The sequence below is a fragment of the Geotrypetes seraphini genome, chromosome 10, assembly GCF_902459505.1.
Source record: "Geotrypetes seraphini chromosome 10, aGeoSer1.1, whole genome shotgun sequence".
NCBI classification, from domain to species: Eukaryota; Metazoa; Chordata; class Amphibia; order Gymnophiona; family Dermophiidae; genus Geotrypetes; species Geotrypetes seraphini.
The window spans coordinates 139,886,833-139,899,879 of NC_047093.1; the positions used below are offsets into that span (position 1 = coordinate 139,886,833).

Genomic DNA, 13,047 nt, shown 5'->3' on the forward strand with positions numbered 1-13,047 from the left:
GTTCATCATTAAATTCCTATACTATGTACCCAAAACACTGACAAGGAGCCAGTTTATCAAGGAGGACCCATTTCACGCATAACAGAGAGCAGCTTTTACCTAAGAACCATCCATTATACTATTAACTGAAAAAGACAGACTCATCAGGGCTATGCTTTTACTGTATTACACAGTCATTAAATTACTGGAACTAGTTTCCATGGAATCAACTCTTCTGCGCCACGGTGGGGGATCCCGCATGTTTTTACATTCCTGAAAGAGAGAAACTAATTCTTGTTGAAATCTAGCTGCCTGCTCTCCAGCCAGATGGAAGAAGGAGATAAAGTTATGGCGATCTTGTGAACAAAGCCATTGAGTTTTGGAATTCAGTCGTCCGTTTTTTTTTAGTTTTTTTAGATTTATAGATCACTTGGTTTTAATTTTTGTTTTTTGTCATTTCTTTGCTTTCCTATTTTAAATGGCGTTCTTTTTGTTTCTTGTTTTTGTATATTTTCTGCACCGTGCTGTTGGTAAATTGAAGTGCGGTTAAAACGTGTCAGGGGTCGTTTTATCAAGCCGCGCTAGCGGGTTTAGCGCGTCGGACATTTCATCATGCGCTGACCCCCCCCACGGCCGGATAAAAAACTAACGCCTGCTCAATGCAGGCATTAACAGCTAGCACGGCAGGTGGTTTAACGTGCGGTATTACACGCGTTATACCCCTACCGCAGCTTGAGAAAAGGACCCCTTAATAAACGTATTGCTTGTTTTCCACGGAGGGGACAGATCATGGGATGTGGCCGCACTCAGGTCCAATATACTGCATCTATAGGTCCATCGACCTTAAGGAAACATTAAAGCGACTCTTAAATTTTTTTTTTTTTTTTTAAATGCGAATACATTGCGGGAAATGTAAATCAAGTCCCAGAAAATATTTTAAATACATTTTTCAAGGACCAGCATCATCTTGAAAAATGGTTACGGAATCTTCCCCTCCCCAGAACTGCCGTTAAAAAACGTTCAGTAATATGAATAATAATAATAACAGTTTATATACCGCAGTACCGTGAAGTTCTATGCGGTTTACAAAAGAATAAAAGAAAGGTACAAATTGATTGAACTTAAAAGAGGTGAAAGCAAGTGGTTGATAGGTCAAGAGAACCGTTATTGAGGAGAAAGAGATGTATGGGTCAGCTGTCTAGGTACTTCAGGAACAGATGTGTTTTTAGGCGCTTCCTGAATTCCTCATAAGTAGTGGGCGAAAGCAATTGTTCTAGATCTTTACCCCCTAATGCTGCCTGATGTGAGAGAAGGTGTTCATGGTGTTTTTTCAGTTTACATCCTCTAACTGGGGGGGGGGGGAAACGAAGTTTGAATGTGAGCTTCTCTTGTGTCTGTTGGCTGAGAAGGAGAAAAGGTCGGTTATGTATTTAGGGCCTAGTCCGTATAGTACTTTAAAGCAGAGGCAGGCGAACTTAAACTTTACGCGTGCGTCCATCGGTAGCCAGTGCAGCTGCCGGTAGTAAGGGGTCACGTGATCAAATTTCTGTAGCCCGAAGATTAGTCTGACCGCTGCATTTTGCATTCATTGTAAACGTCGCCGATTCTTTTGGGGGATTGCTAAATAGGCGATGTTACAGTAATCAAGTTGACTCAGTACGAGGGATTGTACCAGGATTCTGAATGCTGATGTATCGAAATATGAAATGTGCATCCAGGAAAAATAAAAAATGACCCCCTCCCCCCTCCCCCCCACACAAGTCATCCTCTAGAAAAACTATAAACTTCCAGAAAGAAGAAAAGTGATATTGGGTCATCCCCCAGAAAATGACCTGCTAACCTTCCAGAAGAGTAAGTGCCCAGAAATTTGAAAACAGTGGCAGCTCCTTATGTAAGTGGAAAAGACTCATGTGCTCAGCTTGCGCTAATTAGCGTGCAGCGGTGGAGCTGCACTAACCGATTAATGGAGAACACGCCACTCTCTGACCCCAAACCCACCTCTGGCACTAAAAACTACATTTTATTTTTAAGCACTTGGGTAGTACATGCCCACGTAATAATTACCATGGGACAACTGAGCCCCCCCCCCCCCAGGAAACCATTTTTGGCGTTACTGCTTACTGCAGCTTAGTAAAAGGGTCCCTACCTAATACGGAGCTAATTAGGGACCATTTATCACCTCCTAAATACTGGAGAGCAGGTACCGCATGTTAACCCAAATGTTAACGCATGACCTACAACAGGGGTGTCCAATGTTGGTCCTCGAGGGCCGCAATCCAGTCGGGTTTTCAGGATTTCCCCAATGAATATGCATTGAGATCTCATGCATATTCATTGGGGAAATCCTGAAAACCCGACTGGACTGCGGCCCTCGAGGACCGACATTGGACACCCCTGCTACAATATCAAATGTGGAGAACGTCCTGATTTGATTCGATTCACTGACTTTATATACCGCAGACGCCAACAGGGCAGTATTGCGCAGGGGGGTCTCCAACCTTTTTCAAGTAAAGGGCTACAGGGTGAATACGAGAAAGCTCCGAGGGGCCACCAAAATATTTCAAGCTCGCACATACTACTAATTTTGGAAACTGCCTTCGTCTGCTTGTTCAGACTGGGTATTATTAAACGTCAAAAATGAGTCCTGACGTTGATTCTACGAAAAGCTCTCAGTCCGACCAACCAGCTTCCTAAATTCTGAGAATTATTTTGCCACGCTAGCTGGAAAAAGCGTTATCTTATTTTGCTAAGTGCCAATTTGCAGAAACAAAATTCTATGTTTTGAGGTTGTTTCAGATCATTGATTGAACCGTATCTGCGTCATTCTCTTCTTGGCTGGGCTGAGAACTTTCTAGCACCCCCTCGTAGTGTGTGATGACTTAACCAGAGCTAAGATTGTGATGTCATAATGCATCTCTCAACCAATATAAGCCAACCTAAAGACCGCCTATAATTTTTCACAATCCACATGCGTTTTAACTACTTTGAACAGTTTAGTGTCTTGATACAGTAACTGGAGCTCAGACTAAAGAGGACTGCGAAGAATTGCAAAGGGACTTGAACAAACTAGGAGAATGGGCGACGAGATGGCAGATGAAGTTCAATGTTGAGAAATGTAAAGTATTACATGTGGGAAGGTACAACTATACGATGGGAGGGATGTTAGTGAAAGAGAGTACCCAAGAAAGGAACTTGGGGGTAATGGTGGACATGACAATGAAGCCGACGGCACAGTGCGCAGCGGCCGCTAAGAGAGTGAATAGAATGCTAGGTATAATCAAGAAGGGTATTACTACCGGAACGAAAGAAGTTATCCTGCCGTTGTATCGGGCAATGGTGTGACCGCATCTGGAGTACTGCGTCCAATATTGGTCGCCGTACCTTAAGAAAGACATGGCGTTACTAGAGTGGGTTCAGAGGAGAGCGACACATCTGATAAAAGGGATGGAAAATCTTTCATACGCTGAGAGATTGGAGAAACTGGGACTCTTTTCCCTGGAGAAGAGGAGACTTAGAGGGGATATGATAGAGACTTCAAGATCTTGAAGGGCATAGAGAGAGTGGAGAGGGACAGATTCTTCAAACTTTCAAAAAATAAAAGAACAAGAGGACATTCGGAAAAGTTGAAAGGGGACAGACTCAAAACAAATGCTAGGAAGTTCTTTACCCAGCGTGTGGTGGACACCTGGAATGTGCTTCCAGAGGACATAATAGGGGAGAGTAAGTACGGTACTGGGGTTCAAGAAAGGATTGGATAATTTCCTGCTGGAAAAGGGGATAGAAGGGTATAGATAGAAGATTACTGTGCAGGTCCTGGACCTGTTGGGCCGCCGCCTGAGCGGACTGCTGGGCACGATGGACCTCGGGTCTGACCCAGCGGAGGCATTGCTTATGTTCTTAACCTCATCAGCGATGTCACAATGGCTCACTTGTATTACATATGAGGCGATGCTGAAAGGTTCTCAGCCCAACCAACAAACTTCCTAAATTCTGAGCGCTATTTTGCCACTGTAGCTGAAAAGAGCGTTCTCTTGTTTCTTTAAGTGCCAATTTACAGAAACAAAATTCTGTGTTTTGACGTATTTTCAGTTCATTGATTGAACCCTATCCACGTCATTCTCGCCTTGGCTGGGCTGAGGACTTTTCAGCACTCCCTCGTACAACACTTCAAGGGTATATTTTTAAAAACTCACTTTAGTTTGGATTGTGAACAGTGGAAATATGCCATAAATGAGACATCTGAGATTGTTTGCAGTTACTGTATCAAGACACTAAACTGTTCAAAGTAGTTAAAACGCATGTGGATTGTGGAAAAATTACAGGCGGTCTTTAGGAAATTGGAAGACTGGGCTTCCAAGTGGCAGTTGAAATTAAATGTGGACAAATTCAAAGTGATGCACATTTGGAAGAATAACTTAAATCACAGTTACTGGATACTAGGGTCCACCTTGGGGATTAGCGCCCAAGAAAAGGATCTGGGTGCCATCGTAGACAATACAATGAAATATTCCATCCAATGTGTGGCGGCAGCCAAAAAAGCAAACAGGATGCTAGGAATTATTTAAAAAAGGGATAGTTAAAAAAGACTAAGAATGTTATAATGCCTCCGTGTTGCTCCATGGTGCGACCTCATCTGGAGTATTGCGTTCAATTCTGGTCTCCTTATCTCAAGAAATATGTAGTGGTGCTAGAAAAGGTTCAAAGAAGAGCGACCAAGATGGTAAAGGGGATGGAACTCCTCTCGTATGAGGAAAGACTAAAAATGGCTAGGGCTCTTCAGCTTGGAAAAGAGACGGCTGAGAGGACATATGATGGAAGTCTACAAAATCCTGAGTGGAGTAGAACGGGTACAAGTGGATTGATTTTTCACTCCGTTAAAAATTACAAAGACTAGGGGGCACTCGATTAAGTTACAGGCAAATACTTTTAAAACCGATAGGAGGAAATATTTTTTCACTGAGAGAATAGTTAAGCTCTGGAATGCATTGCCAGAGGTTGTGTTAAGAGTGGATAGTGTAGTTGGTTTTAAGAAAGGTTTGGCCAAGTTCTTGGAGGAAAAGTCCATAGTCTTGTTATTGAGAAAGACATGGGGGAAGCCACTGCTTGCCCTGGGCATGGAATATTGCTACTCTTTGGGAGTTCTGTCTGGAATATTGATACTCTTTGGGGTTCTAAAATCTTTTGTTACTTTTTTGGGATTCTGGAATGTTGCTACTTCTTGGGTTTTAGCCAGGTTTTGGCTACTTCCTGGATTGGCCACCATGAGAATGGACTACTGGGTTGATGGACCATTGGTCTGATCCAGTAAGTCTAGTCTTATGTTCTTAAGATTGGAATTAATGTATTTACAGGATCTGAAGAGCATTTTAACGATTGATTGTGAGCCCACCGGGACAGATAGGGAAAATGCTTTAGTACCTGATTGTAAAAACCGCTTAGATAACCTTGATAGGCAGTATATTAAAAAAAAAAAACTAATAAACTTTAAAATTTGAGGGCTGCAATGGAGGACTTTTGGGAGGGGGGTGTCGCATGCAGCTCTGGGGCAGAGCGTTGGGGACCACTGTTATAGCAATTCAGAACAGAAAATCAGCAAGGCTCAGTAACCAACTGATATAATTACAGTTACTTTATTTGATATAACGCAATTATTTTAAAAAAATGTTAAAGCAAAGCGGTTTACAGTAAAAAAAAAAGAAAAGAAAAAAAAGGGGGATAAAAATTATAAAATCAATAAGAAGAAACAGGGTAAATCATTACAACACCCCCCCCCACCTTTTTTACAAAAGCATAGCGTGGTTTTTAGCGCCAGCCGTGCAGGTAACAGCTCCGACGCTCATAGCATACCTATGAGTTGTTACCGCCGTGGCCGGTGCAAAAAAACTGTGCTATGCTTTTGTGTAAAGGGCTAAATATTAGCAATGAAACAATATTTAGCAAACAAAAAATACAGAGTAAAATAATGAAAGCCTAATTCAAATCAAGAAATAAATTTGATCCTATATCAAACTAGGGGGTCCTTTAATTAAGATGCAATAGATGAGAATGTACACCTAGCGAAGTAAAAAATGCCCTCGTGCGATGCGCTAAAGCGGTGGTCTCAAACTCGCAGCCCGGGGGCCACATGCGGCCCGCCAGGTACTGTTTTGAGGCCCTTGGTATGTTTATCATAATCACCAAAGTAAAATAAAACTGTTTCGTGATCATATGTCTCTTTAGCTCTAAATGACAATATTATTATTAAGACTTGGCCAAAAGGAAAGATTTATAAACTATAAAGAGTGTTACCTCATGCAAAATTGTCATTTCTTTAATAAGACATTAACCTGTTTTTTTCTGAGGCCCTCCAAGTACCTACAAATCCAAAATGTGGCCCTGTAAAGAGTTTGAGTTGGAGATCACTAGCCTATAGGAAGAGGAGATGCAAATGTTAAAAGCCTTAGCCAATAGGGAGAGGAGGAGATAGTGGATGCTCTGGATGAGCCATTTGGTCTTTATCTGCCATCATAAAGTTCTATGACATCACAATGCAGATGTAAAGAGCCCTGGCCTAGAGCAGTGGTCTCAAACTCACGGCCTGCCAGGTCCTATTTTGAGGCCTTCGGTATGTTTATCATAATCACCAAATTAAAATAAAACAGTTTTGTGATCATATGTCTCTTTAGCTTTAAATGACAATATTATTATTAAGACTTAGCCAAAAGGAAAGATTTATAAGCTATAAAGAGTTTTACCTCATGCAAAGTTGTCATTTTCTTTAATAAGACATTCTTTTTTCTGAGGCCCTCCAGCTACCTACAAATCCAAAATGTGGCCCTGCAAAGGGTTTGAGTTTGAAACCACTGCGCTAAAGCGTAGCACGTCAGTTTTTGCATATGCAGATGTGTCAACTGTGCAGTGAATAGGGGAATTTTAAGGGGGGAGGGTCAGCAGTGGCATAGAGAGGGTGGGAGGCGCCCGGGGCAGCGGTACCCCCGCTCCTTCCCCACCCCTGTACTTTACCCCCTTTTACAAAACCATAGTGCGGTTTGTAGTGCCGGCCGGGACTCACTACCACAGCTTTGTAAAAGGAGCTCGAAGTGCAAAATTTAACACTTTAGTAGAAGGGCTCCATCCAGTGGCATTGTAAGGGGGGGCCGAGGGGGCGGTTGGCCCCAGATGCCATCTTCCTCAGGGCACTGCCACCCTTCCTCCTCTCCGTCCCCTTCCCACTCCACCCCTGCTATGCACGCACCCCGTACCTCCCCGACGTCACTTCCAGAAAGTGACGACGGGGAGCGCGCCGAAGCCGACGCGGGCAGTAAGTTGGCGGTTGCTTGCGGCAAAGTTAAAAAGGGTCGGGGAAGGGGGAGCGTGTACGGCAGGGAGGGCGTGGAAGAGGGTGTGGGAGGGGCACCACTCACCCTCGCTACGCCACTGGCTCCATCAATAGCTTTTTGAAATATTTTTCAAAGAAGTAGAATGCGCCGAAGAAAAAAGAAATATAGAAAATTGGCTGTTTGTGTGCATTGTTTGTATGTGTGCATATATCCATTATCTACTACTTATCACTTATATAGCGCTGAAAGGCTACATTATCTACATTATTCATATCTTGTACTCTGGCGAAAACCTTCAACGGGCACTCTGCAGAGAATATGAAACAGAAGTTTGAAAAAAAAAATTCCTAGGCAAAGTATTGCGTCCGCCCGCTGCATCCGTATTATTTTCACAAAAATTCCTCTGTAATTTAACATTCGATGACACCTAGAGCAATGCGAAGAAAAACAAACGGTTCTGTTTCCAGTTCTGCTGAAGGGCTGCACTGTCTCAGGGAACAGATGGCAGGAGGGGAGAGGGCAGGGGGTGGGTGGGGAGGGTATTCATTCCAGAGAGAGGGAGAGAGAAAGCTCGAAGCCAGCGGGACACGTTTAGTCCTCTATTTTTGGCTCCGATGGCCCTCGAATAGAAAAATAGATCATGAAGGCTGTGAGAAAAAAAAAAAAAAAAGAATTATCTTTGCAGGGAAGAAAAAAAATCTGGAAGGATGAAGTGCGAAACAGCCCATTTATTTAATAGAGAGAGTGAGAAAGGCAAGCGTCAGGAAGCAAGCTGAATCTATCATGTGAAAATCACATTTAAAGTACAGAGGACATCTTATGGCATATGAGCACTTCCTCTCTACAAATTCCTGCTAGGTCGTGGACCAACAGGGTTTTGCAGGTGGGTAAGCAAATCTGTGGCACAGGAATCACCTGAATTCATTTCTCTATTTTATTTTATTCTGATTACTGGGGAGGGGAGGGTGCAGATTGGAAAAGCAGAACCAGCCGGTGTGTGACAGATCCCTACACGGATACTACACGCCAACAGACATGGACGGACGCTCAACTAATACGGAATAAGAGACCACAAATTAGAAATATTTAGACCCAGAGTGAGCTGGAAGCCCTGAAAAGGTCAGACTCTGCCCTCACAGGGCAAGAACAGAGAAAGAGGAGAAACATATTTCCTCATGTACTGAGCAAAATCCAGAAAGAGAGAAGAGGCACAAATCCAGAAAGAGAGAAGAGAGAAACCCAGAGAAGAGTCCACACATTAAAAATAGAAACTGAGTTGGAAACCCTGAGATGTCAGAGCAGAGAAAGAGAAGGAGAAACACATTTCTTCTTGTACTGAGCAAAATCCAAAGAGAGAAGCGAGAAAATCAAAAATGAAAAGAGAAAAAACATCCTCTCTGTTTACTTTTGGCAACCCAGAGGCAAATGATCTGGTCGAGAGAACACTCTTCGCAGAGAGGTGATTAAGTCAAGTTTGCCTTGTAAAATACACACTATATGGTTGTGGTTTTTTAAAATTTCTGTTGTGCCTCTTTTAGCTCTGGTGCCAGATGTTAACGAGAAAATAGTTTTTTAAAAATTTCTCAGTTGTTGTTAATTGCAAGGCTGAATTTGCGTGGGGTAGGTGGTGTTTTCTGTCACAAGTTCAAAGAAAAGTACCTTGTCCAGGGATGTTCGATATTGTCTCTGATTCAAAAATGGAGACCACTAGAAAGAGTTATAAAGGTCTTTGATTCACCTTCAGTTTTTCTCTTTCGTAAAGGTAATATAGATCTTCAAAAAGTTTCCATACTTTTATTTTTTAAACACTCTTTGTCAAATATCTCAAAAGCAAATTATATTACTTTTCCACATAACCACCCTGTTTGGTGATACATTTTTCACAGCGTCCTACTAACTTCTTAATGGCATCAGAAAAGAATGTTTTTGGTCGAGCGCAAAAATATGAAAGCGTGGAAACCTTGCGAAGAACCCTGGTAGAAATAAAATGAAACAAAGAAAAGAAAATAAGACGATACCTTTTTTATTGGGCTAAATACTTAATTTGATTCGTTTTTGAAGGCAACCCTTCTTCAGATCAGAAATTCAGAAATGAACAAATAACGCGGTGGGGGGGGGGGGGGACTTTTGAGGCCAGTGATGCATTTATTTGTAACCATGCATCTCTCAGATGCTAAAATGTCCTTTGGTTCCTGTCTCATTTAATTCACAAGAAAGCTCTAATTCTAGGAGCTCTCAAATATATAAGCTTGGCTTTCCCACTGCTAAAGGAATAAAAACTATAGCCAATTTTTGTCGATCCATTTTCTTTTTTATTCGTAAAAGTTTGGAATGACCTTCCTTCTATAATTAGTTCGCTCTCATCTACCCACTTTTCATAAAGTACTGAAGACATATTTATTTCAGAAATTTACTAATGATCCTTCTTGTCCAAATAATCAATCATAAAAGATAAAATTCTGGCCTAAAAGATGATAGTTTCTGTTCTAATCTCCTGTATAATTTTATGAGTATTTTGTTAACTGAGTCGAGCCCTCCTATTGGGATGAATCTAATCAAAGATTAGATTAGATTAAATCCAAAGCTTCGAAATAAATAATTAAAAAAAAAATCTGCAGTTTCTGTACGATACAAAAGCCGTCGGGTGATTTAATGCCGGACCTTGTAAACCGCTGTCGGAGGGAAATAAATGGCTCTGGAAAACACAGAAGCCAGGCAAAGGGAAAACCGCGTTGACGGAGCAAAGATTAACAGTGCCAGATGTGCGACGCGTTTTTCCCATCGACACACAACCGGTAGAAAAAAACATCTGGCCCTGTTATTTTGACAACAGGGTAGCAATCCCCCCCAGCATGGGAGATCAATATTTTGCAGGCAGTGCTGTTAACATGATAAATGTGGTTTTCTTGGTCGAGATTTGCTTTAACAGCAAAGTAAAAAATTTGGTGAAAAAAGTATTCTCATCTTTGTCCTTTTTATGCATTTATTCCTTTGTGATTATTCTTTCATTGTGGATGTACTTCACATTTGTTAATGCTATTGTTATCCTGTGTTCTTTTGAACACCCATATTGTTGGCTTTATATTTCTTCTCATATATAAAATCAATAAAACTTTTTGAACATAAAAAAAAAAATAAAGCCAGGAATAAAACAGCTTTCTCCCTACAGGAGGTTCTCATTTATTTATTAGGCTTTAATCACTTCCTTTTGGAAGAAGTTCACCCATGGTGGTGTGTTCTTAGTTTCCCTGTTATTTGTATTGGGGGGGGGGGGGGGAAACACCCAAAAGTTGTTGCATTAACTTGCTTAACATTTTACTTGGTTTTTGATATGCCAGACAAATGTCAGGCTCTCCTCTCTTTCTCTCTGTCCTGTGTTTTCCTATGCTGATCAAATTGCTTATTTTATATGTGGGGGATAAATGTAGATTTTAAAAATATTTTTTTCTGATTTCCCTTTTTGACAGCTAATGTTACTGGTAGGGGACATTCCATTTGGTAGTGTTGAGTGAATGCAAAAATTGATCTCTGGGCCTTAAAAAAATTCTAAAGCGCATTACATTTTTAAAAAAAACCTAAACTACAAGTGTGAACTAAATTGAAAAAAATTATGCCCCCCAAATCAGGGAACATTCCAAAAACAAACACGTTTTTTTTTTCCTGTACGCATCTCTCATTACTAATGAAATACCTCTCCTCCCCCTGCCATATCATTCTTTTTTTCCAGAGCTTAAAACAAGGACTCGGTGGATAACCTGGCAACTCAATAATTTTGCAAGTTTTGAGTTGATTTAGGAAAAAATCACCCTCCCTCCTTTATTTTCCAGTTCAAATAGTCATTGACACAATCGACCGAGCTTATTCCAAGACGATTTCCCCCAGTTTAAACTCAACACTTCACGTACGGTTATTCCCAAACTTGTCACGGTCTTAGGTTCCACATGGATTTCTCATCAAATTCACAGGAGTTTTCTTAAGCGGCTGCTATTTCGTGAAGCTGAGGTTAGTTATCAACATGGGCAACCGTTAAAATGGGTTATTTGACCACTAACTCTTCTCAGGCCCCATTTTATGCAGCAAGACCTAGTAATTAATACTTAGAGTTAAGAGGAAAATAATTACAGGATATCTTAATGGTAGCCCACTTCTCCCCTCTATCACCGTAATGCTTCTGGGGAGGTGGCCGACCACTGGTTTTATTAAATAATATTTTAAAAAAAAATTGTGGTTCCAGCTTGCAGGAAAAGAGCGCTTTGTGGGCTTCCGGTTTTCCAGAAATCTTCTGAACTTGTTAACATTTTTTGTCTGTGACGGCCTTTCATGTTTGGACCTGAAACGTGCTGTAGGCGCGTCTAAGGAAGGAAAAGTCCTTCCAGCTATTAAGGATGAGTTTTAAGGCCACAGAGAGCAAAGTAGGGGGTCCGTATATTAAATGCTAAGGCACAGCAGCGCAAGCAAAATCAGTTAGCAGGCCTTAATAAAAGGCCCCCAAGGTGTCTACTTTTCAATATAGGCAGAAGTATTTTCCACAAATGTAATTGATTTGCGAATATTAATGTGACATGGAAGTTGATAGTGTATACTTAATGTTTCCCCAACCTTGTCCAAAATTCCCACGTGCCGTTGAAGAATTATATAATGGATGTCAGAGAGTCCCAATTCCTTTGCTACCTACTACCACCATGTATCACTTATGTGGTGCTGAAAGACGTACGCAACGTTAATAGATGGTCCCTGCTCAGAAGAGCTTGCAGTCTAACTTGGACAGACAGACACGACGTATAGGGTTGGGGATGCAGAACTCAAGTTGAGAGGAGTTAGGAGTCGAAAGCACTCTTGAAGAGGTTGGCTTTTTAACCGGGCCTTGGACACTGCGAGAGACGGAGCCCGCCGTAGGGATTCGGGCAGCATGTTCCAAACATACGGCGCAGCAAGATAGAAGGGACCGAGCCTGGGGTTGGCGGAGGAAGAGAAGGGCACAGACAGGAGGGACTTACCAGCTGAGCGGAGCTCGCGGGAGAAACATAGGGGGAGATAAGTGAAGAGAGATAGTGAGGGGCAGCTGAATGAGTGCATCTGTAGGCCTGTAAGAGGAGTTTGAATTGTATTTCGAAATGGATGGTAAACCTCTCTTTTTATAGTCTTTCTGGCACAAGGATGTTTGTGTGTTGGGGGGGGGGATGGGTTCCTTTGTGTTTTCTATATACAAATTCAAAGTCCTAAGGGCAGTAAGATCTGTCTGAGGGAAAGAAAGATGTTTCCTTCAGAAATTTCACCCCGTTTCTTCTGCTAATTCATTCCCATGTCCACACCTTTCATTTCCCTGTTTTTGTTAGCCAAAGGAGGCATGCAAAATCTGTTTGTTTTTTTTTGTTGTCTTTATGGCTATAAATGTCTGCCTTATTATTGTTTGTTGAGAAAACAAACTGAATATGCTTTTAATTTTTATTTTTTTTATTGGTATCAGGGGAGGAAGTGTTTCTAGCAGCAGACACACGTCCGAGTGGAATTTAAAAAAAAAAAGAAGGCATTTATAAACCTCTCTGGTTCAATTTGTTAATGCTTCTGGCCTTGAGAAACAGCTTCACATCTGGAAAAGCAGACAGTACTTCGCCTTGTTCCGTCATTGGAGAAGCTCCCTATTTTAATAGGAGTTTTGAAAATATCCTGCTGCTTTGAAAATAGGCTAAGAGACTGGGCAAATGCTGTAAAACCAATACCCATATTTTTGGCTTGGTTACCCTAAATG

The 13,047-nt window shown here is 41.6% G+C and overlaps 1 protein-coding gene across 2 annotated transcripts in view; it reads left to right on the top strand.

Moving 5' to 3' along the window:
* The first annotated feature begins 7,981 nt into the window (after positions 1–7,981).
* Positions 7,982–13,047, top strand: part of NTN5 (netrin 5) — a 33,001-nt gene continuing 27,935 nt past the window's right edge. Inside the window, exon 1 of one of the 2 annotated variants that reach the window (XM_033961601.1) lies at positions 7,982–8,757. The gene's annotated coding sequence lies outside the window, so the exon portion shown is untranslated. The remainder of the gene's footprint in view (positions 8,758–13,047) is intronic. The other variant, XM_033961602.1, reaches the window with a different exon arrangement.